Source organism: Schistocerca serialis, chromosome 5, assembly GCF_023864345.2.
Source record: "Schistocerca serialis cubense isolate TAMUIC-IGC-003099 chromosome 5, iqSchSeri2.2, whole genome shotgun sequence".
In the NCBI taxonomy this organism is placed as follows: Eukaryota; Metazoa; Arthropoda; class Insecta; order Orthoptera; family Acrididae; genus Schistocerca; species Schistocerca serialis.
This window is the reverse complement of record NC_064642.1, coordinates 164,620,124-164,641,837: the sequence shown is the minus strand read 5'-3', so window position 1 is coordinate 164,641,837 and position 21,714 is coordinate 164,620,124. Positions and strand designations below refer to the sequence as shown.

Below are 21,714 nucleotides of genomic sequence, written 5' to 3'. Positions count from 1 at the left end.
TTCGTTAACGCAATGTACCGTGGCAACGGTGCATTTCCGGACACATGTTTATAGTACATTTTTTCCTCCATTTCCAGTCAGGAATCTGTCTCGGGTTCTCGGGTTTGTTAATGTTCACTCTGTGTACGACCGATGTCTGTTGTTATCCCAGCTCGTGGGTATGGATGATATATATAAAATTCTGGTTTTATTCCTTGCGGTTCTAGGCGCTTCAGTCTGGAACCGCGCGACCGCTACGGTCGCAGGTTCGAATCCTGCCTCGGGCATGGATGTATGTGATGTCCTTAGGTTAGATAGGTTTAAGTAGTTTTAAGTAATAGGGGACAGATGGTCTCAGATGTTAAGTCCCGTAGTGCTCAGAGCCATTTACACCATTTCATTCCTTGTAGTGATAAGTTTCGCTGATATCTAAATCCTCCTAGATCTCTAGTGAGTATGGTATAAGAACTGGAAATTTACACTTGCCAGAAATTTGTGTAATCGTTTATTTCTATAATCTCCTGTGGAAAGTGATCGGTTAATCTTCGCAGTCATCCTGTCGTGTCGGTGTAAAAATAAAATGTTATTTTCTAAAAGTTTCAAAAAAATGGTTCAAATGGCTCTGAGCACTATGGGACTTAACAGCTACGGTCATCAGTCCCCTAGAACTTAGAACTACTTAAACCTAACTAACCTAAGGACATAACACAACACCCAGTCATCACGAGGCAGAGAAAATCCCTGACCCCGCCGGGAATCGAACCCGGGAACCCGGGCGTGGGAAGCGAGAACGCTACCGCACGACCACGAGCTGCGGACGAAAAGTTTCAACTACATTACGTACTTGACTGCATAAAATTGACGGTCACTGCCTTTTTGTTCCAGAAGTATTACATTTAGTGTAAGAATTTGAAGAAAAGTTAAACGAGTAAACAACAGTTGTTACCAATTGTCGATGCGCGAGAATGTAACATGAAAAAAATGGCTGACGACGAGTGAAAGTTTTTGTGCCTATTTGTGGGAAGTAACAGGAGACACGTGAATTGCAGGTGTGTTAATGACGATGTTTCCATTCCATGAAAACGCCGTGTCACTTCCCTGTTGGTTGTTTCAATTAGTTCTTTTCTGGCTTATTGACAACCGTAAGATAAACTCTTTAACGGCGCTGGTTTCTGAGCAATGATACTTCACAAATCTAAATGGCCCTCATCTTTCATTTACACTTTCCGTCAGACTGTTCCCAAGCGCTTTTTCTCATTCTCTGATATTTGTGTGTCATTACCGTTCTTCAAATTCCGTTCTAGTCTTATTTCCGCTTCGTCTGTGTTCATCTTCAGCACGCTGGCTGGCGTGTTCAGGTAGCAGCCGTACGATTTACTGCGATGAGGCTGGCCGCTCGCAGCGATTGATTGTCGTGTTTCCCATTGGCCAGCACCGGCGAACGCTGATGGCAGCCACCGCAGAACGTCGATGCGGTACGGCGGCCGTTCTCCGGTTGCGTGATGAGGGCCGTGTACCACACAACGAGCCGTCGCGGCGAGGAGGAGGGGCGAACCGGAGGGCTTAAATGAGAGCATTTTCCAGATAGAGGGAGAGTCGTTCACTTTGAGTTCAACTTGACACTTATATCAACATCATTCGAAATGACTGTATGGAATGCAAGCTCAAGGAAACTAGCCTGTCGAAAATCGTTGAGAGGAGAAAAGCGAAGCATTCCTGCACATGTTATGAGGTATGAAGGTCAGTTTGTCAGTGGAGGGCCACAGACAGAATATTTCATGGGGTGTCTCTTATAGAGCTGGCTTGAGAAACCTTATCGGTGTTTTGATACAACATAATCTAAAGATCAAGGAGATTTCTGAATCGACACCACTTACAGCCTCTGCGCCTAACAGCAGTGCTTCTTATAGTGATACGAACATTTTAATTCATTGTCCCATGTGTTAATGAGACAATACAGGGTGTTTGAAAAAGAACTCCCTAGTTTGAAGTATATATTTAATGGGGAAATTAATGAAAAATTACATCAATGAGAACATATCATGAAAGCTGATTCCTTCAAGTTTTGTTTAATGTTGGTAAACATCAACGTGGGATCCATTTGTTGCCCTACACACGTCGAGATGATATTCCACTTCTAGCCATGTGTTCACCAACATTTCAGGTGTAACTTTCCCAACCACCGCGACGGTTCTTTCCAGTAAATGATTGATATCTCTGATCTTTTCACTGTACACAACATTTTTTTATGGCTGGCCGAGGTAGCCGAGTGGTTCTAGACGCTACAGTCTGGAACCGCGCGACCGCTACGGTCGCAGGCTTGAATCCTGCTTTGGGCATGAATGAGTGTGATGTACGTAGGTTAGTTAGGTTTAAGTAGTTCTACGTTATAAGGGACTGATGACCTCAGAAGTTAAGTCCCATAGTGCTCAGAGCCATTTGAACTACTGGCTTCCTTGAAAGACTTTAGCCAATGACAGATAATTTTTGCTGTAGGTGACTGACGTCTAAAATTACATTGCATTGCTATAACTGATTCAGTTTTCACAAGCCAAATAACACACTGCGCTTTCTGTTGCGGAGTACACATTGTTTCTGAGTTGCCCTGGACTACACTGCACACACGCCTGGACTGAACTGAGGGAAGAGAGGAAAAAACAGCACTGGTGCCGTCTCAAGTTCAAGCAGACCTGCCAACTGCAGGGGAGCCAAACTTGGAGAGCTGATGAATCAAACACCAGAAACGAGGATAGTGTATGTTATTTCGTACAGATTCTAGGACACATTAAAATTTTCAAACAAACTGTATTATGTTTTGAAACAGTGAAGCGAACGAGGGAGATAACAGAGGCTCATTATGGCGCACATTTAGCGCGGCACATAGTTCTTGATCAGTTTTCCGGTGGTGGTGGTGGTGGGGGGGACTTTGTACTACGTCCACTTCTTGGGAACAGAAGTGAGAGCGAGACCGTGTAGTTCAAATTCGGCGAAGAAGACAAAGATAATATCACTCACAGGACTCGTCGAAAGCTGCTTACCAGGAAACTTAAAACAGAAAAATTCTTCTGTCGTTCTCGTGGAAGCAGCGCTCTTACAAAGATCAGTTGGGTGGCAACATGGGAGCAACCAGTGCTGGAGATTAGCTAAATCCAACCGCCTAAGAAACGCCAACGGTTTTCATGCTGGGACGAGAGGTCACTTCTAGACGGATTGAGGTAGAGATGATACGTACCGTGTAGTGTTCCCCGTGAAGGACGCGCTGTCTCAGAGGTCTCACTGTTCATAGGTCTTTTACACAACCTGCCCTGATAATAGATTATGTGTTGCTACTTTCACTTGTCTTGTATTCTGGAGTCTACCGAGTGCACAGTAATGCTGTCTATAGGATCAAACTGATGGCCTTTAGTCCGTAGTATTTCTGTGCACACTTTTTAGATTTATGTGGGCGATTGCTCTTTCGAATAAATCTGGTGACCGTATTTCATTCATACAGGCACAGTGGGTCACAGTAATAAATGAGCCATGGGCAACTGATTAACCTCGGAGGAGACTGGCAGAGGGGCACTATCACATTCTGTTAACTAAGTAGGATAACTTTTCTGACAGGAAACCTCTCAGGATTAAGAATATTTTCCGGACTAGGAAAAAGGAAGGAAGATTAAGATTTAAGGTACAGTCGACGACGAGCCCATCAGAGACAGAGAAGGAGCTCTACATTTACATCTACGTGACTGCTTTGCAATTCACAGCCGGTCGGTGTGGCCGAGCGGTTCTAGGCGCTTCAGTCTGGAACCACGCGGTCGCTACGGTCGCAGGTTCGAATCCTGCCTCGGGCATGGATGTGTGTGATGTACTTAGGTTAGTTAGGTTTAAGTAGTTCTAAGTTCTAGGGGGCTGATGACCTCAGATGTTAAGCCACATAGTGCTCAGACCCACTTGAACCATTTTTTTTACCGTTCCAGTCTCGAACGGCGTGCAGGCAAAACCATTTCTCGGTTCGAGCTCTGATTTCTCTTACTTTATTACGATGATCATTTCTCTTTTTGTAGATGGGTATCGGTGAAATATTTTCGCCTTTGGAGAAGAAAGTTCGGGACTGAAATTATGTGAAAAGATCTGGCCGCATCGAAAAACGCCTTTGTTTTACTGATTGCCGCCCCAACTCGTGTATCATATTCGTGACGCTCTATCCCCTATTTGACAATAATACAAAACGAGCTGCCCTTCTTTGAACTCTTTCGATGTCCTCCGTCAATCACGTCTGATAAGGATCCTGTACCGGATAGCAGTATTCTAGCAGATGACGGATGATCGTAGCGCAGGTGTCTCTTTGGTGGATTTGTTACATCTTCTAAGTGTTCTTCCACCAAAAAGCAGCTTTTGGTTGGTCTTCCCCACAACATTATCTACGTGATCCATCCAATTTAAGTTGTTCGTAATTGTTGAATTGACAGCCTTCGGATTTCTATGCTTCATCATGCAACCTAAATCTGATACGTTTTACTACTAATGTGGATGGCATCACACCTTTCATTACATGTTCCGCTTTTCGCACCACATAGATCCTTTTTCTTTTTGAGTCATCAGTCTGACTGGTTTGATGTGGCCCGCTACGGATTCCTCTCCTGTGCCAACCTCTTCAACATAGATGTCTTGTCTAAATCATTTTGCAATTGGTTTTGTTGCAGTTGGTTTTGACCTTACGATGACTTCACTAGATGGTAAGTGACAGCATGGTGTGGGATGCTGTTGGGTACAACCACAAATTACATCTACATCTACATCTACATCTACATTTATACTCTGCAAGCCACCCAACGGTGTGTGGCGGAGGGCACTTTACGTGCCACTGTCATTACCTCCCATTCCTGTTCCAGTCGCGTATGGTTCGCGGGAAGAACGACTGCCGGAAAGCCTCCGTGCGCGCTCAGATCTCTGATTTTACATTCGTGAAGCAATATATTCGATACCTCATCCAGAAATGCACCCTCTCGAAACCTGGACAGCAAGCTACACCGCGATGCAGAGCGCCTCTCTTGCAGAGTCTGCCACTTGAGTTTGCTAAACATCTCCGTAACGCTATCACGCTTACCTAATAACCCTGTGACGAAACGCGCCGCTCTTCTTTGGATCTTATTTATCTCCTCTGTTAACCCGACCTGGTACACATCCCACACTGATGAGCAATACATTAGTATAGGTGTAACGAGTGTTTTGTAAGCCACCTCCTTTGTCGATGGACTACATTTTCTAAGCACTCTTGGGAATCTCAACCTGGCACCCGCCTTATCAACAATTAATTTTATATTATCATTCCACTTTAAATCGTTCCGTACGCATACTCCCAGATATTTGACAGAAGTAACTGCTACCAGTGTTTGTTCCGCTATCATATAATCATACAATAAAGGATCCTTCTTTCTATGTTTTCGCAATACATTACATTTGTCTATGTTAAGGGTCAGTTGCCACTCCCTGCACCAAGTGCCTATCCGCTGCAGATCTTCCTGCATTTCGCTGAAATTTTCTAATGCTGCAACTTCTCTGTATGCTACAGCATCATCTGCGAAAAGCCGCATGGAACTTCCGACACTATCTAGTAGGTCATACTTGGCGAGCGTCCAAGAGACTGTGACCAATGTGATCTAGGTGAATGATTTTCTGCGACCTGCAGCCATGCTATTTCTGTACAACACTCCAGACGCCATTTTTCAGCAAGACAATGCACCACCACATGTTGCTGCATGAAGATGTACCTTCTTGGTGTCACAGAATGTCAATCTTTTGCGGTGGCCCGCCGCAATATCTCCAGACTTGTCGCAATCGAAAATGTCTGGGATACCGTGAAACCACGTTTACAGTGCTGTGACCCAATGGGAACAACCACCACAGATGAACTTTGGAACCAGGTGAATGCAGCATGGATGGCTATACCACAGAACATCACTTGCACCTGATACGCGTCGATGCCATCACGCATGCAACAGGTTGTCAGGGCCCATGGCGGACCCTCCGCCTACTGGACAACAGGACACATTCTGAACCGAGGTGACTGAAGTGCTGATCATTTCTGCAGAAGATACTATCGTATATGTCCTGTGAATATATGAACGACCACCTCCAATCATTCAAGGTGTTCTGTTTCTTTCTGAACATGAATGTATTAACATACGCATGCAGTGCACAACTGAGCTCCAGGTCGTGTTTGCCAGTTATCTCTGCGGCAATTTATGACCCATCTCTTTCTTCGTACGGGATCACTTGGAAATCTGAACATGCTAAAACTATTATACAATGATTAGTGCAGTTCACAAATGGACAACCGCCCATATTGAAGACCAATTCTTTAATACATTTAATTAAAAATCACCATTCGCATAGCGACTCATATGTAAACAAGTAAGAATAGCATATACTTTGGGGAAAACATAGCAGACAGTTCATCTCGGGTTATAGGAGTCTTACGGCGGGTGGTGAGTGTCTTATCGATGCGGCCGGAGCTTCGCTCAGAAGTCGAGTCTCATCAGGGGTACAATTTATGTCTCTATTCTGGCGTCTCCAAATGAAGCCTCTACTGCCGAATCTCGTCTTTAGTGTCTCAAAGTCAAGTCCCCCAAACGATGACTGGTTCTCCAGAGTCTCTCCTTGTGCACAGACTGGCCAAACTAATTATTTTGCAAGTTCCTCTAACTGTTGCGTACTGTCCGCGATTCCCACCGCAGAAAGATGACAGACAACCGTCAAGAAACTTATTCCTGCAAGGCATCCCCTCGCTTCGCAAATTGGATGTCATCCGTCAAATGTTGAGGTGCCAGTTCTTGCGGTCATGTCCATTTGTAATCTCTGCCCTTAGAAGTTCCTTTATATCTGGAAACACATGCTTTCACTCTAGCCTGACAATATGGGTTTGCATTGGCGACCAGTCCGTTACCTATTTGGGCACGCTATAACGGCTCGATCAACATCCTGTGGCTTTCCAGAGCTCAAAACTGCATGGGTGTTTGCCGATCCAGTGGTTCAAATGGCTCTGAGCGCAATAAGACTTAACATCTGAGGTCATCAGTCCCCTAGAACTTAAAACTACTTAAACCTAACCAACCTAAGGACATCACACACAGCCGTGCCCGAGGCAGGATTGGAACCTGCGACCGTAGCGGTCGCGCGGTTCCGGACTGAAGCGCCTAGAACCGCTCGGCCACACCGGCCGGCCAGATCCAGTGCTAGGCGATTATTGTGTCTGGGCGGCAGGCTGAGTGTCCCGTGGCCGTCATATTAGTCTGTTTTAGACATTCAAAACTTACAAACGCAGAAAAGCAGTATCCTACGACTCAAACATCAACGAAATTATAATCAGTCAACTTAAACGAACGCCTAGGTGTAACATTTGATAGGGATATCAAATGGAATGATCACGAAAGCTGAGTTGTTGCTAACGCAGGTAGCTGACTTCGGTTCATTTGCAGAATGCTGGAAAAATGTGGCAAGTCTACAAAGTAGACTGAGGAAACTCTTTTGCGACGCGTGATGCCCGTAGTAAATAAGGAGGACGACAAACCAAAACCCCAACACATTACCATGTCTAATACCGTGCAGGGAACCACTGGCACTCAAAACAGCCCACAAGCGTCTAGGAATGGATAAATGCAGGTTCTGCATGCTTTTCAAGGGAATCTTATACCATTACTACTGAAAAATAGTGTCAATTTCAGTTAACGCTGATCAAAATAGTGATCACGCACTCTTCTCTCCAAAGTAGACCACTAGGCTAATTAACATTGAGGTCTGATGACTGTGACGGCCATGAGGAATGGGACAATTCGTCCTCGTGCTCACAGAACCAGTGCTGAACGATGCGAGCTGTGTGAACATGCGCCCTGTCCTCTTGGACCACGCCATTACAATTGGGAAACAAACCTTGTACTGTGCGAGGGAGGAAATGTGGTCGCCTAACACTTGGTAACAATATGGCCTTGCAAAGTAACCATCGAGCCCATGGCTGCCCAAATCCTCACTGAACCCCCGCCATGTTTCCACTTTTGGGACGTAAACTCGGCCAGAAATTGGAAACAGTCCGAAACAAGGAAGAGTCATCCTACTAAACGACTTTCTTCTGTTGTTCCGTAGTCCAGGTTTTATGGTTCCGGCAGCATCTTTTCCTGTTAAGGGAATTTGCATAACTTGTGAGTGGATTTAGTATTCCAGTTCACCCTGCATTTCCCTGCTTATGGAGCTCCCTTCGACTTATTTTGATGCCGACAGGATTTCCGAGCGCGATATCCAGTTCCAGCGACTTTTTCAACCGCCGTACCCTTATTTTTCGCCATAATGGTCTTCAGCTTCAGGCTGTCACGATCACTCAACAAGTATATGATGTGATTCTTCAGTTTCTCCCGGCGTATTTGTTGCTCGAACAGTCCACGGGTATACTGCCGGTTCGTAATGTCCAATGGCCAGAATATTTCGGCGATCAGACATGTCACCATCGTCAGCGCACCTGACGATGGCGACATGTCTGGTCGCCGAAATATTGTGCCCGTTGGACACTATGAACCGGCAGTATACCCGTAGACTGTTCGAGCACTCAGCAAGTAGTTTCGTCCACGTTATGACTACGCGGATGATGTTCCCCCCCTTTCCCTTTTTGCGGAATAACCTTCGATACGGGGCCTCTTGAAACACCAAATACTTCGGCTACCTCGGTTAGGAAAGTACCCAACACACAACTATCAACAATCTGACCACGTTAGAATTCACGTAACTCCGATATAATGCACCCACGACTTCACAGAACACTGTTCTGACCGCGAGTGACACAACATTTTGCGGACAGTGCACAGGTGCCGTTTGTGGTCAAATAAAACAGCGCAACCTGCAGGCTTGGCTAGCTCCTGCCTTTATGTTCAAGCCTGCATTTCTTGTGGTGTTTCCACATTTTTGTCCAGCCGTGTAGAACAGGCGATACTGAATGGCTGCGAACAAGGGCAGCAAGGATGATCAACGGTTTGTCGTAGGTGAACTTCTCTGAGATGGTGAAGAACTTGCAGAAGTTTCTTGACAGACGCCATCTATTCTGTGAAAGCCTACCTACAAAGTTTCCAGAACAACTAACACGTGAGAAATCTAGAAATAATGTGCAGCCTCCTATTAATTGCTTCTGTAGTGACCGCAACGGCACAACTAATTGCAGTGTCCAAAGGGGCATTTAAGCCTTCAGTATCCAGACGTTCCATACGCGAATAGTGACATCGGTACAGAGTGACGTGTTTGGGGAGTAGAGGACCAATGTGTCAAATTAGCATCGTTCACACAATTAAAAAAATGATTTAAATAAACGAATGGCTGGTTCAAATGGCTTTGAGCACTATACGACTTATCTTCTGAGGTCATTAGTCGCCTAGAACTTAGAACTAATTAAACCTAACTAACCTAAGGACATCACACACATCCATGCCCGAGGCAGGATTCGAACCTGCGACCGTAGCGGTCGCTCGGCTCCAGACTGTAGCGCCTAGGACCGCACGGCCACTCCACCCGGCTAATAAATGAATGTTGTGCTCAAGTAACAGAATAACAAAAATTGCTCAAGAGCTTACTATGCAGTTATAAATGATAGCGGATGTCCAGTTAGTTGACTTTTACAATGATGCAAATGCAAGAAGCACTCAAATCCGGCACCACTTCACAGTATTGTAAGCTCCGTTTTACAGCATCTGTCCAAATAGTAGTCACTGGTACTTCTACATTTGATTGAAATACATTTAACAAACCATTATAACCCCTTCACGAAAGTGGGCAGCTCTTTCAGGTGCCCCAAATTATATTTCTTATTGTCCGCAGCCAGAAATACATTTAAAATAACGTTTCAAAATACACACCCACTCAGCTTGTCCACTCGGAGTGGAGGTGAGGCTCCAGTTACCAGCTGGAACCTTGACTGTTGACCGCCAGACGAAGACTGCACCTCGCGAGGCCACTCCTTCTATATGGTTTCTGGACACACTGCGCACGCCCTCTGTGGCGCCACGCGCGTTGCTTGGTAACAGTCAAAGAGCGTAATCACATACAATGTCTATAGGAGCCAACACGGCTCAAATGGCATGGGAAGGAACTCTAATGTGTGGTACAATAAGAAATATCCTCTTTACATTTCTGAATGGTTTGCAGAGTATAGTTGTATCGCGTCCCAGCAGTGTTTGTTGATTTCAAGTGTCTTGAGAAGCTATAAAAGTACTTTCATGACCGTGGAATGTTCATCAAACTATTGTGACATAGTTTAGAAGCGATGTTGTTGTGCATTGTCTTGCTGAAAGCAGAGATTACTTTACGTAGCTATAAGAGATAAAACCACTGCACATTGTCGAACATCGGGTTTCTGAATCGTTAGTTGGAGAGGCAATGGTAGGCCCACTTGGCACCCCATGTCATCTAATGTAAACATCCCCCAATCGAGAACATCTCCACCTCCTGTTTGAACATTATGCTGTTGGCTAGCCAGATGCATTGGAACACACAGTTTTAGACATACTAAAACCATAAGCCTCACGTTTTCGGGCATGATTCCCGTGGCAGCGTTTGCCTAATAAGAACGGCCAGTACATGGAACAGGAATATGGCTGTAGTTAGTGATATATCAAATTACCAGGACGAATCTTTCACCCTATGGCGCAGTAAGCACAGTTCTGAAACTTCTTAGCAGACTAAAATGTGATCGAGACTCTAACCGGACACTGACGCTCTTATGGCGTGAGTTATCCTGGCACCACTTGGCGACCAGTCCTCTCAATCTGAAGTCTGCCAGTACCTCTCTCCTTCTTTCCAAACTCCACAGAAACTCTCCTGCTCATCTTGGTGGACCAGCATTCCAAGGAATAAGGATATCGCGAAGAAATTGCTTAAAGTTTAAGAGATTTCAAGAATGAAAACGACACTGTGGTTCAGTGTGCGCAGAATTAAAGCTTTGTCTTTCTCTATGAAAGACAAGGTTCGTGGTTCGATTCCCGCTCTGGTACACAGTTTTAACATGCAAGAAACTGGAAATATAATAATGTTAGTTCCCGCTGCTGTAGACATTAGAAACTGTTTTGTGAAATAGATACTGCTACAGTAGCATTCAAATTCAAATGGCTCTGAGCTCTATGGGACTTAACTGCTGAAGTCATCAGTCCCCTAGAACTTAGAACTACACTCCTGAAAATTGAAATAAGAACACCATGAATTCATTGTCCCAGGAAGGGGAAACTTTATTGACACATTCCTGGGGTCAGATACATCACATGATCACACTGACAGAACCACAGGCACATAGACACAGGCAACAGAGCATGCACAATGTCGGCACTAGTACAGTGTATATCCACCTTTCGCAGCAATGCAGGCTGCTATTCTCCCATGGAGACGATCGTAGAGATGCTGGATGTAGTTCTGTGGAACGGCTTGCCATGCCATTTCCACCTGGCGCCTCACTTGGACCAGCGTTCGTGCTGGACGTGCAGACCGCGTGAGACGACGCTTCATTCAGTTCCAAACATGCTCAATGGGGGACAGATCCGGAGATCTTGCTGGCCAGGGTAGTTGACTTACACCTTCTAGAGCACGTTGGGTGGCACGGGATACATGCGGACGTGCATTGTCCTGTTGGAACAGCAAGTTCCCTTGCCGGTCTAGGAATGGTAGAACGATGGGTTCGATGACGGTTTGGATGTACCGTGCACTATTCAGTGTCCCCTCGACGATCACCAGTGGTGTACGGCCAGTGTAGGAGATCGCTCCCCACACCATGATGCCGGGTGTTGGCCCTGTGTGCCTCGGTCGTATGCAGTCCTGATTGTGGCGCTCACCTGCACGGCGCCAAACACGCATACGGCCCTCATTGGCACCAAGGCAGAAGCGACTCTCATCGCTGAAGACGACACGTCTCCATTCGTCCCTCCATTCACGCCTGTCGCGGCACCACTGGAGGCGGGCTGCACGATGTTGGGGCGTGAGCGGAAGACGGCCTAACGATGTGCGGGACCGTAGCCCAGCTTCATGGAGACTGTTGCGAATGGTCCTCGCCGATACCCCAGGAGCAACAGTGTCCCTAATTTGCTGGGAAGTGGCGGTGCGGTCCCCTACGGCACTGCGTAGGATCGTACGGTCTTGGCGTGCATCCGTGCGTCGCTGCGGTCCGGTCCCAGGTCGACGGGCACGTGCACCTTCCGCCGACCACTGGCGACAACATCGATGTACTGTGGAGACCTCACGCCCCACGTGTTGAGCAATTCGGCGGTACGTCGACCCGGCCTCCCGCATGCCCACTATACGCCCTCGCTCAAAGTCCGTCAACTGCACATACGGTTCACGTCCACGCTGTCGCGGCATGCTACCAGTGTTAAAGACTGCGATGGAGCTCCGTATGCCACGGCAAACTGGCTGACACTGACGGCGGCGGTGCACAAATGCTGCGCAGCTAGCGCCATTCGACGGCCAACACCGCGGTTCCTGGTGTGTCCGCTGTGCCGTGCGTGTGATCATTGCTTGTACAGCCCTCTCGCAGTGTCCGGAGCAAGTATGGTGGGTCTGACACACCGGTGTCAATGTGTTCTTTTTTCCATTTCCAGGAATGTACTTAAACCTAACTAACCTAAGACCATCACACACATCCATGCCCGAGGCAGGATTCGAACCTGCGCCGTAGCGATCACGCTGTTCCAGACTGTAGCGCCTTGAACCGCTCGGCCACTCAGGCCGGCCTACAGTAAGAAACTGCGATATAATACAATACGACACGAGCAGTAGAACTCTAGACGGTTAGCGCTAACCATTAATACTTGTCATCGTCTGTTCCCCACCCACCCTGATGTAAGGGGTGAGACGTAAAGAACCAGTAGTTTTAAGTCTTAACTTGACTGACAGCTGCTGCCACAAACTCTGTCTCGGTTGTCGCTGTCGACCGCTTAACGAACTATCCTTTGCACACAGTTCGGTATCTTACTGCATTTAAGAAGCGCTTTTTCCTGTTAACTTCATAAATTTTCCCTAAAAATATTATCATGTATGGCCAGTTTTCCTCTGCAATGAGTATAGCAAATGATACCCTTTCTCTTTTCGTTTCATAGCCACGCTACTTTCTTTTCCCTTCCTCCATTACTTCTCTCACGTTCGCCTCTCTCCCCTTCTCTCTCTTCAGATTCGTCCATTACTGCCAGTGGCCTCAGTTTAAATCTAACAGCCAGCAGTTTGTACTGTTTTACTTTTCATGACTCAGTATAAACTGTGCTTTTTCATACCGTATAGGCAACGGCCTTGCCGCCGTGAACACACTGGTTCCCGTGAGATCACCGAAGTTAAGCGCTGTCGGGCGTGGCCGGCACTTGGATGGGTGACCATCCCGGCCGCCATGAGCTGTTGCCATTTTTCGGGGTGCACTCAGTCTCGTGATGCCAATTGAGGAGCTACTCGACCGATTAGTAGCGGCTTCGGTCAAGAATACCACATAACGACCGGGAGAGCGGTGTGCTGATCCCACGCCCCTCCTATCCGATCCTCCACTGAGGATGACACAGCGGTCGGTTGGTCCCGGTGGGCCACTCGTGGCCTGAAGACGGAGTGCTTTTTTTTCATACCGTATCCTCTAATTATTCTGCTATTTATATCACAGTTATTTCTAACTATTGCATCCCATATTAAATGTAAGACTTCTTATAACTTGTGTATTGTAATTAACATGATGTAAAATATGTATAATGCCTGCTTAGATGTAAGACGGGGAGTAGCTATACTACTGATGCCAGATAAACAAATCAGTAAAAAAAATAAAATGAAATAAACACCCACGTTGTGAAACGTTCAGGTTTAATAAGGAACACTGTTGTAAATGGTTTCGTGAGCGACGGCTTAGGACCAACTGCATAACTCCTAGAAAATTCAGTAACACATGTGACGTTAGAAGCAAAGCGATATATTTTTTTCCATCCGCTTTAATTACTGGTTAGGAAAGCTACGACAGATGCGAATAGCAAATGACTGCGACGAAAGTTAGTTTGGGTAGCCCTAGCTCGTTTGAGCCAACCGAGCACCATATTCTGTCAGTGCGCATCGTGTGTACGAAGACACAGAGGTTGAGGGGGAAGCTCAGTAGATCAAGGAGAAGGCGGCGGGGCGACACGAGAGCACCTGGCGAGCCGTAACTCCTCACTGGGGGACTGGGCTGGCGGCGCGCCATCGCCACGTCAGACCTGAGAGGGCGCGCCGGTTTTTTCCACCTCTCCCGTCTCTGGCAGCGGCCTCACAGCTAATGTGCAGCCCAACTACCTGCTACTCCTCAAGAGAATAGTCGTTTATTATGCTCCTGCAGACTCTTTCTCTTTGTAGTGGATGCTAAAGGCCCTTTACGTTCTTCGTTGAGCCTCGATTCAGACCTCTATCAGCTGAGTACTCTGTCACAATGTATACTTCCACAAATTGTACAGTTTCACACAGTATAAAATGAATTACCCTATGCTCCTACTATGGTTCTGACAGGGACGGCTTTTAAACACTATAGCGACTTCTCGTGCATTTTGCTTTATGGAGATTAACCATAGAAGTTTAAGCCTTAATAGCCTCTAATCATGTCTCTAGGATTGTGGCACAGAGACGACCTAATACCTACAAAAGAAAATTCAACAAGGACGCAAATACTGGTCTTCACAGCCACCCAAAGATTCTTAAACATTATTATCATTGGGATTGTTGTTCTGATACCACAGATGCAATATCTTCCACAGACCATGGATGAATGAGTTAGTTTCTCTGAGTCTCTTTAACCAATCTAGTACCTCGTTGAGACATACTTTTGGCACAGTTTTTTGTCATAAAAGATTGTGTTTCTTATCTCAGCTTGTATAAATTAGGGTCAAACTTTTGACAATGTTGACTGGAAATCAAAGGTTTTAAAGGTATTATCGATAATATACAACGGGCGAAAGATTATTTACAAGTTTTACTGAAAACAGACAGCAGTTGCAACAGGCAAAGGACCTGAAATAAATTTTGGAAATTTGTGGTAAGGTCTTACGGGACCAAACTGCTGAGGTCATCGGTCCCTAAGCTTACACACTATTTAATCTAACTTAATCTAACTTAAACTAACTTACGCTGACGACGACAAACACATCCATGCCCAAGGGACGACTATAACCTCCGACGGGGGGGAGCCTCGCGGACCGTGACAAGACGCTTGAGACAGCGCGGCTACCCCGCGTGGCAAATTGAAAGAAAAGCAATAGTTGAGAAGGGTGTGAGACAGCGTTGTTTCCTATCTCACATGTTTGCAACCTGTAAATTGAGCAAAGAGTAAAGAAAACGAAGGGGACAGCTCAGTGGATTGCTAAGTGAAGGGGCTCGGGTACGATTCTTGGAGTGCTCGGAGATTTTCTCCGCTCGGGGACTGGCCGTTGTCCTTACGCTCGAATCCTCGTAATTGACATTCCACTACTAACATGGCGGAATAGGCACGGCCCGAAAGCCAATAAAATTCTAAGAAAGTATGGCAAGAAGAAATAAAAAAATGGAGGCTTACCTATGACATTGTAATTCTGTCAGATACGCGAAAGACTTCGAATAACAGTCCAATGGAATGGATAGTTTGTTGTAAAGAGATTATAAAATTAATATCAACAAAAGTAAACCAAGGGTAATGGTATGTGGTCGATCTGAATTAGCTGATGCTAACGTTATTAGATTAGGAAATGAGACACTGAAAGTAGCACATGAATGTTTCTGTTTGGGCAGCAAAATAACTGAGGAAGTGGTGAGGACACAAAATTTCGATTAGCGATTGCAAGAAAAAATGAATTTGTAAACAGGTAATATAAATTTTCATTAAGAAGCCTTTTCTGAAAGTATCTGGATCTCAGCCTTGTACAAGGACGATAAGCAGTTTCGATGAGAAGACAACAGAAGCTTTTGAAACGTGGTGCTACAGTAGTATGCTCAAAACTGGACAGACAGATCGGATAGCTAACGAGGAGGTGCGCAGTCTGCGGCTGGTTGGTATAATTTTTGTCAATTTTGCTATAGCAAGGATTTAGAACTATTTTGATGCGAAATACCTTATAATGTAGCACCATTATTACAGACTCGTCGCTTATTTTTGTTCTTATGCTCTGCTCTTGTGACTTGACATTATTTCCGGTCATGCACACTGTCACAGTTATCCCACATTGGGGAATTTTGTTACAGTGGGTGGGGTAAGCTGTTACAATTGTAGCCTATTAAGCAATGATAAAAATTTATACAGTTTTGCACTATTTATTGTTGCTTTTCTTTCAAATGTAGTTTTTCTATCAATATTATAGAAAAGCCTATATTATTTTTAAAAATTACTGGCAAACTGACATTACTTCTTCTTCCACTTCACTATATATTTCTTCTGGCGTAGTGCCTCTGTTTGTCTTCTTTTTGTAATTTCTCTTGTTGCCTTCACAAGGAAAATACATATTAGTCCACTGCACGTGACATCGAGTGGCTGTTACTCTGTAGCAACTAACCCCAATAAAACTGTAACAAATTGCCCCATGTCAGTTACAGATAAGCACCAGTTCTCAATTGTAGAGAAATTGTAAACATTTTATCACTGACCATAAGTAAGACTTCGACATGATACAGCATATACTGAAAAGCAACGTAAAAAATACACGAAGAAAAAAATTCCAACAGGGAAACAATTTTCCTCTTTCAAACTCTTTAATATTGACAGCCCACCTTCATGATATATGCAGAGGAACTGTTTATTTCGCCGGGTGCTAAGGACTACTGTAAGGGAAGTTCATTGGTTCCAGCATTTATTGCAAGATTCGCATATAAGAAGCTGCCCAGTGTAACAACTGGCCTCAGTATCCTCTACTGAATCTCAATGAGGAGAAAAGAAATTTGTAGCACAATTTGGCAAAAGTAAAGGGATGGTTAATGGGACACAACTTCAGACGTCCTCGATTTGAGGAATCATAGATTTGTTAACAGAGATGAGGGTGTGTGTGTGTGTGTGTGTGTGTGTGTGTGTGTGTGTGTGTGTGTGTGTGTGTGTGTGCATGCGTAGCATGAGCAGGATTAAAAATTGTGGAGGGAGACCAAGGCCACAGTCCGCAGGTTCAAATTGATGTGGTTGCAATAGTCAGGTCCACCTCCATGCACTGTGGTCAGTATGTCAGCCTCGTGGTTGCTACTGAGGAACTACTTGAGTGAAAAGTAGCGGCTCCAATGTCAAGAAAGCCACCAACGGCTGGGAAAGCCATGTGCTGACCCATGCCCCTCCATATCGCATCTGAAAGACACCGTTGGCAGATGATGGCAGGTTCAAAATGGTTCAAATGGCTCTGAGCACTAGGGGACTTACCATCTGAGGTCATCATTCCCCTGCAACTTAGAACTACTTAAACCTAACTAACTTAAGGACATCACACACATCCATGCCCTAGGCAGGATTCGAACCTGCGACCGTAGCGGTCGCGCGGTTCCAGACTGAAGCGCCTAGAACCGCTCGGCCACACCGGCCGGCCAGATGATGGCAGGAGGGAAGATAATTAAATAAATATGATTTGTGAAGAGAAACGTTCATTGCACTGAAAAATATTTTGAAATGTATAAGGGCATTTCTCTTAGCATGTTGGTTGAAACATCTGATACCCACTGCAGAGGAAGAGAAAGACTATAATTTCCATCTTAGTACCGGTATGACGAATATGAAAATACGAGAACGAACCTCTCGAAGCCATATATACCTTTGGCGGGAAGAAAATAGGACTGAGATGGCAGAACTTCCGGGATTTCTTTGAGAGGAACTAAATGCGGAAAATTTAGCATTCATGGCATTCGGCATTTGACAAATATCCATGGACACAAATTTCGCGAGACTTACGAGACTTACCTCTTACATATATCTAACGTGAATATAATTTGAAGTTTGCTGCATTTTTTGTAGCAGCTTTTTAGGATCATGTCTGCCTTCCGTCCCAGTGATTGCTCACTGAAATGAAGAGAATCAATTATTACAAATCTTTAGGACACTGGACTTGTGTCAGTATGTCTTAATAGCTTAAACACTTTATCACATTACTACACCTGTAGGAGGATGTATTTACTGCAAAGTAAGCAGTAATATAAACCATATTTGAGTTTGAAAAACTGGTTAGAGCTCACATTAGAGCTGCACCAATTTGTCGTGGTATCACGTTTCTCCTAGACGATATAGATTCAGTTGAACATAATCATCAGACACCTCGTTAAATTATACGAAGCAAAGAACCTGCGCGCGTATTGCAGAAACTTCCAGCAGACCTACTTCTTCCTAAGGGAAGAGCATTTCACTGCAGTAATAACGATGTGGTGCGTGACAGACTGCAGTGTGTTTTTGAGCTTTGATGACGATGTCTATGACTAAAGAGGGCTGCATCAGTTTGACTGCTATTGACTGCACTATTCAACCAAAGTGAATCATATCCGCAAGAAACTTTTTCCGGCTGCAGTTGGTTTGGCAATATGACAGCAACCGCAAACAATCGCTAGATACTTGTGGTTAGAATTGGGTGAAACAACAACTAAGCTTCATCCATACCAGGTGCAACATAATGAGTTGCTGACATCCCGAACGTGTTAAACGTACGTCTACCACTGTGCACGTGCCAGCTTTTATACTCCAATAACTACTGGACAATGTGTGCTGGAGAATGTATCGTTTTTCAGTAGTTGCAGGGGCAACAGTCTGGATGATTGACTGATCTGGCCTTTTAACATTAACCACAACGGCCTTGCTGAGCTGGTACTGCGAACGGCTGAAAGAAAGTGGAAACTACAGCCGTAATTTTTCCCGACGGCATGCAGCTTTACTGTATGGTGAAATGATGATGGCGTCCTCTTGTGTAAAATATTCCGAAGGTAAAATAGTCCCCCATTCGGATCTCCGGTCGGGGACTACTCAGGAGGATGTTGTTATCAGGAGAAAGAAAACTGGCGTTAGTACTGGAGCGAAGAGTGGGGGGTTAAAAATAGTAGAAGCAGATCAAGAGATAAACGTCCAGAATTGTTACAGAGTGCCTCCAGAAACACTCTTCTGATTTAAACACTTCCGCTGGCCATCAAACTCCCCAGACCTGAACGTTATTGAGCATGACCGGATGCCTTGCAACGTGCTGTTCAGAAGAGATCTCCATCCCCTCGTACTCTTACGGACTTACTGACAGCTCTGCAGAATTCATGGTGTCAGTTCCCAGCAGCATTACTTCGGACATTATTCGAATCCATGCCACGTCGTGTTTCGGCGCTTTTGCGTGCTCGGGGGCCCTACACGATATTAGGCAGGTGTAACACTTTCTTTGGTTCTTCAGTGTATATTTGTGTGAGGTGGACATATTACATTTTACTTACTATTCATCATGTAGAATAACATGTGTTGCCGAACAAGATTATAAGCACGTTGGGCAGATGGGTCCACTTTCCCCTTCGTATTTCCTCGCCTTCAACATTCTGGAAATAGTGAGGGCTCTGTCTGTCACTTCGCTGTACAGTACTGAGCGCTCGGGCATCACGTGACTGCAGGGGAGCGGAGCTGGTGCCAAACAGATGTCTCACGGAGAAGTTTAAGCTATAGTTTAGAAAGTCATAACTGCGTGCTGTTATCTTGCTGATATCTTGCATGTGTACGGTTTTTGCCCTGAGATTACGTGTTCAAATGTTGATGTCTCTCTCCCCCCCTCCCCCTCCCCACCATTGTTCATGGACCTTGACGTTGGTGGGGAGGCTTCCGTGCCTCAGCGACACAGATAGCCGTACCGTAGGAGCAACCACAACAGAGAGGTATCTGTTAGAGTCCAGACAAACGTGTGGTTCCTGAAGACAGGCGTTCTGGGGATCGGAGCGTGGAATGTCACATCCCCTTATCGATCAGGTAGGTTAGAGAATTTAAAAAGGGAACTGCATAGGTTAAAGTTAGATATAGTGGGAATTAGTGAAGTTCGGTGGCAGGAGGAACAGGACTTCTGGTCAGGTGAATACAGGGTTATAAATACAAAATCAAATAGGGCTAATGCAGGAGTATGTTTAATAATGAATAAAAAAATAGGAGCGGTAAGCTGCTACGAACAGCACAGTGAACGCTTTATTGCAGCCTAAAGAGAGACGAAGCCCACGCCCAGCAAAGTATTAAAGTTTATATGCCAACTAGCTCCGCAGATGATGAAAAGATTGAGGAAATGTATGTTGCTTAAAAGAAATTGACAGTTAAAAAAGATGTCAATTTAATAGACATGGGGGACTGGAAATCGGCAGTATGAAAAGAGAAGGGAAAGTAGTAGGTGGATATGGAATGGGGGTAAGGAATGAAAGAGGAAGCCGCCTGGTAGAATTTCTACCGAAACCAGATGGCAGTTACAAGAGTCGAGGGACAAGAAAGGGAATCAGTGGTTGAGAAGGGAGTGAGACAGGGTTATAGCCTACCTCCGATGGTATTCAATCTGTATATTGAGCAAGGAAATAAAAGAAAAATTACGAGTAGGAATTAAAATCCAGGGAAAAGAAATAAAAACCTTGAGGTTTGTTGATGACATTGTAATTCTGTCAGAGACAGCAAACGACTTGGAAGAGCAGTTAAACGGAATGGATAGTGTATTGAAAGGAGAATATAAGATGAATATCAAAAAAGCAGAACGAGCATAATGGAATGTAGTCAAATTAAATCAGGTGATGCTGGAGTGAATTAGATTAGGAAATGAGACATTTTAAGTAGTAAATGAGTTTTGCTATTTGGGGAGCAAAATAACTGATGATGGTCGAAGTAGAGAGGATATAAAATGTAGACTGGCAATGGCAAGGAAAGCGTTTCTGAAGAAGAGAAATTTGTTAACATCGAGTATAGATTTAAGTGTCAGGAAGTCGTTTCTGAAAGTATTTGTGTAGAATGTAACCATGTATGGAAGTGAAACATGGATGATAAATAGTTTGGACAAGAAGAGAAGGCCAGCCGAGGTGGCCGAAAGGTTCCAGGCGCTTCAATCCGGAACCGCGCGACTGCTACGGTCGCAGATTCGAATCCTGCCGCGGGCATGGATGTGTGTGATGTCCTTGGGTTAGTTAGGTTTAAGCAGTTCTGAGTCTAGGGTACTGATGACCTCAGATGTTAAGTCCCATAGTGCTCAGAGCGATTTAAACCAAGAAGAGAATAGAAGTTTTCGAAATGTGGTGCTACAGAAGAATGCTGAAGATTAGATGGCTAGATCACATAACTAATGAGGGAGTATTGAATAGAATTGGGGAGAAATTTGTGGCACAACTTGACTAGAAGAAGGGATCGGTTGGTAGGACATGTTCTGAGGCATCATGGGATCACCAATTTAGTATTGGGGGGCAGCGTGGAGGGTAAAAATCGTAGGAGACAAACAGATGAATACACTATGCAGATTAAGAAGGATTTGGGCTGCAGTAGGTACTTCGAAATTAAGAAGCTTGTACAGAATAGAGTAGCATGGAGAGCTGCACCAAACCACTCTCTGTGAAGACCATAACAACGATATGGTGATGTTTCCTTGTGAGATACGCAGACATTTAGAAACGTTCTCACACGTGAAAATGAGATTTACGCCGGACTCAGACAGATGGGGTATATGAATTCCTTCCTGGGGGATGTGGTGGTGTCAGGAAGACCCACCTTCCACTAACAATGCCAAAACCTATATAAAAATTCCGATCGATACGAGAAGGAAAAACGGCAAAAGACGACGAATG

The 21,714-nt window shown here is 45.0% G+C and overlaps 1 long non-coding RNA gene and 1 other non-coding gene across 2 annotated transcripts in view; one reads left to right on the top strand and one right to left on the bottom strand.

Annotated features, from left to right (window-relative positions):
- Positions 1-21,714, top strand: part of LOC126481261 (uncharacterized) — a 583,716-nt gene that overhangs the window by 198,058 nt on the left and 363,944 nt on the right. The gene's annotated exons all lie outside the window — the stretch shown is intronic.
- Positions 12,624-12,706, bottom strand: Trnas-gga (transfer RNA serine (anticodon GGA)). Its single transcript is given in 2 exon segments — positions 12,624-12,657; positions 12,667-12,706. It is a non-coding gene; the product is annotated as a tRNA-Ser (tRNA).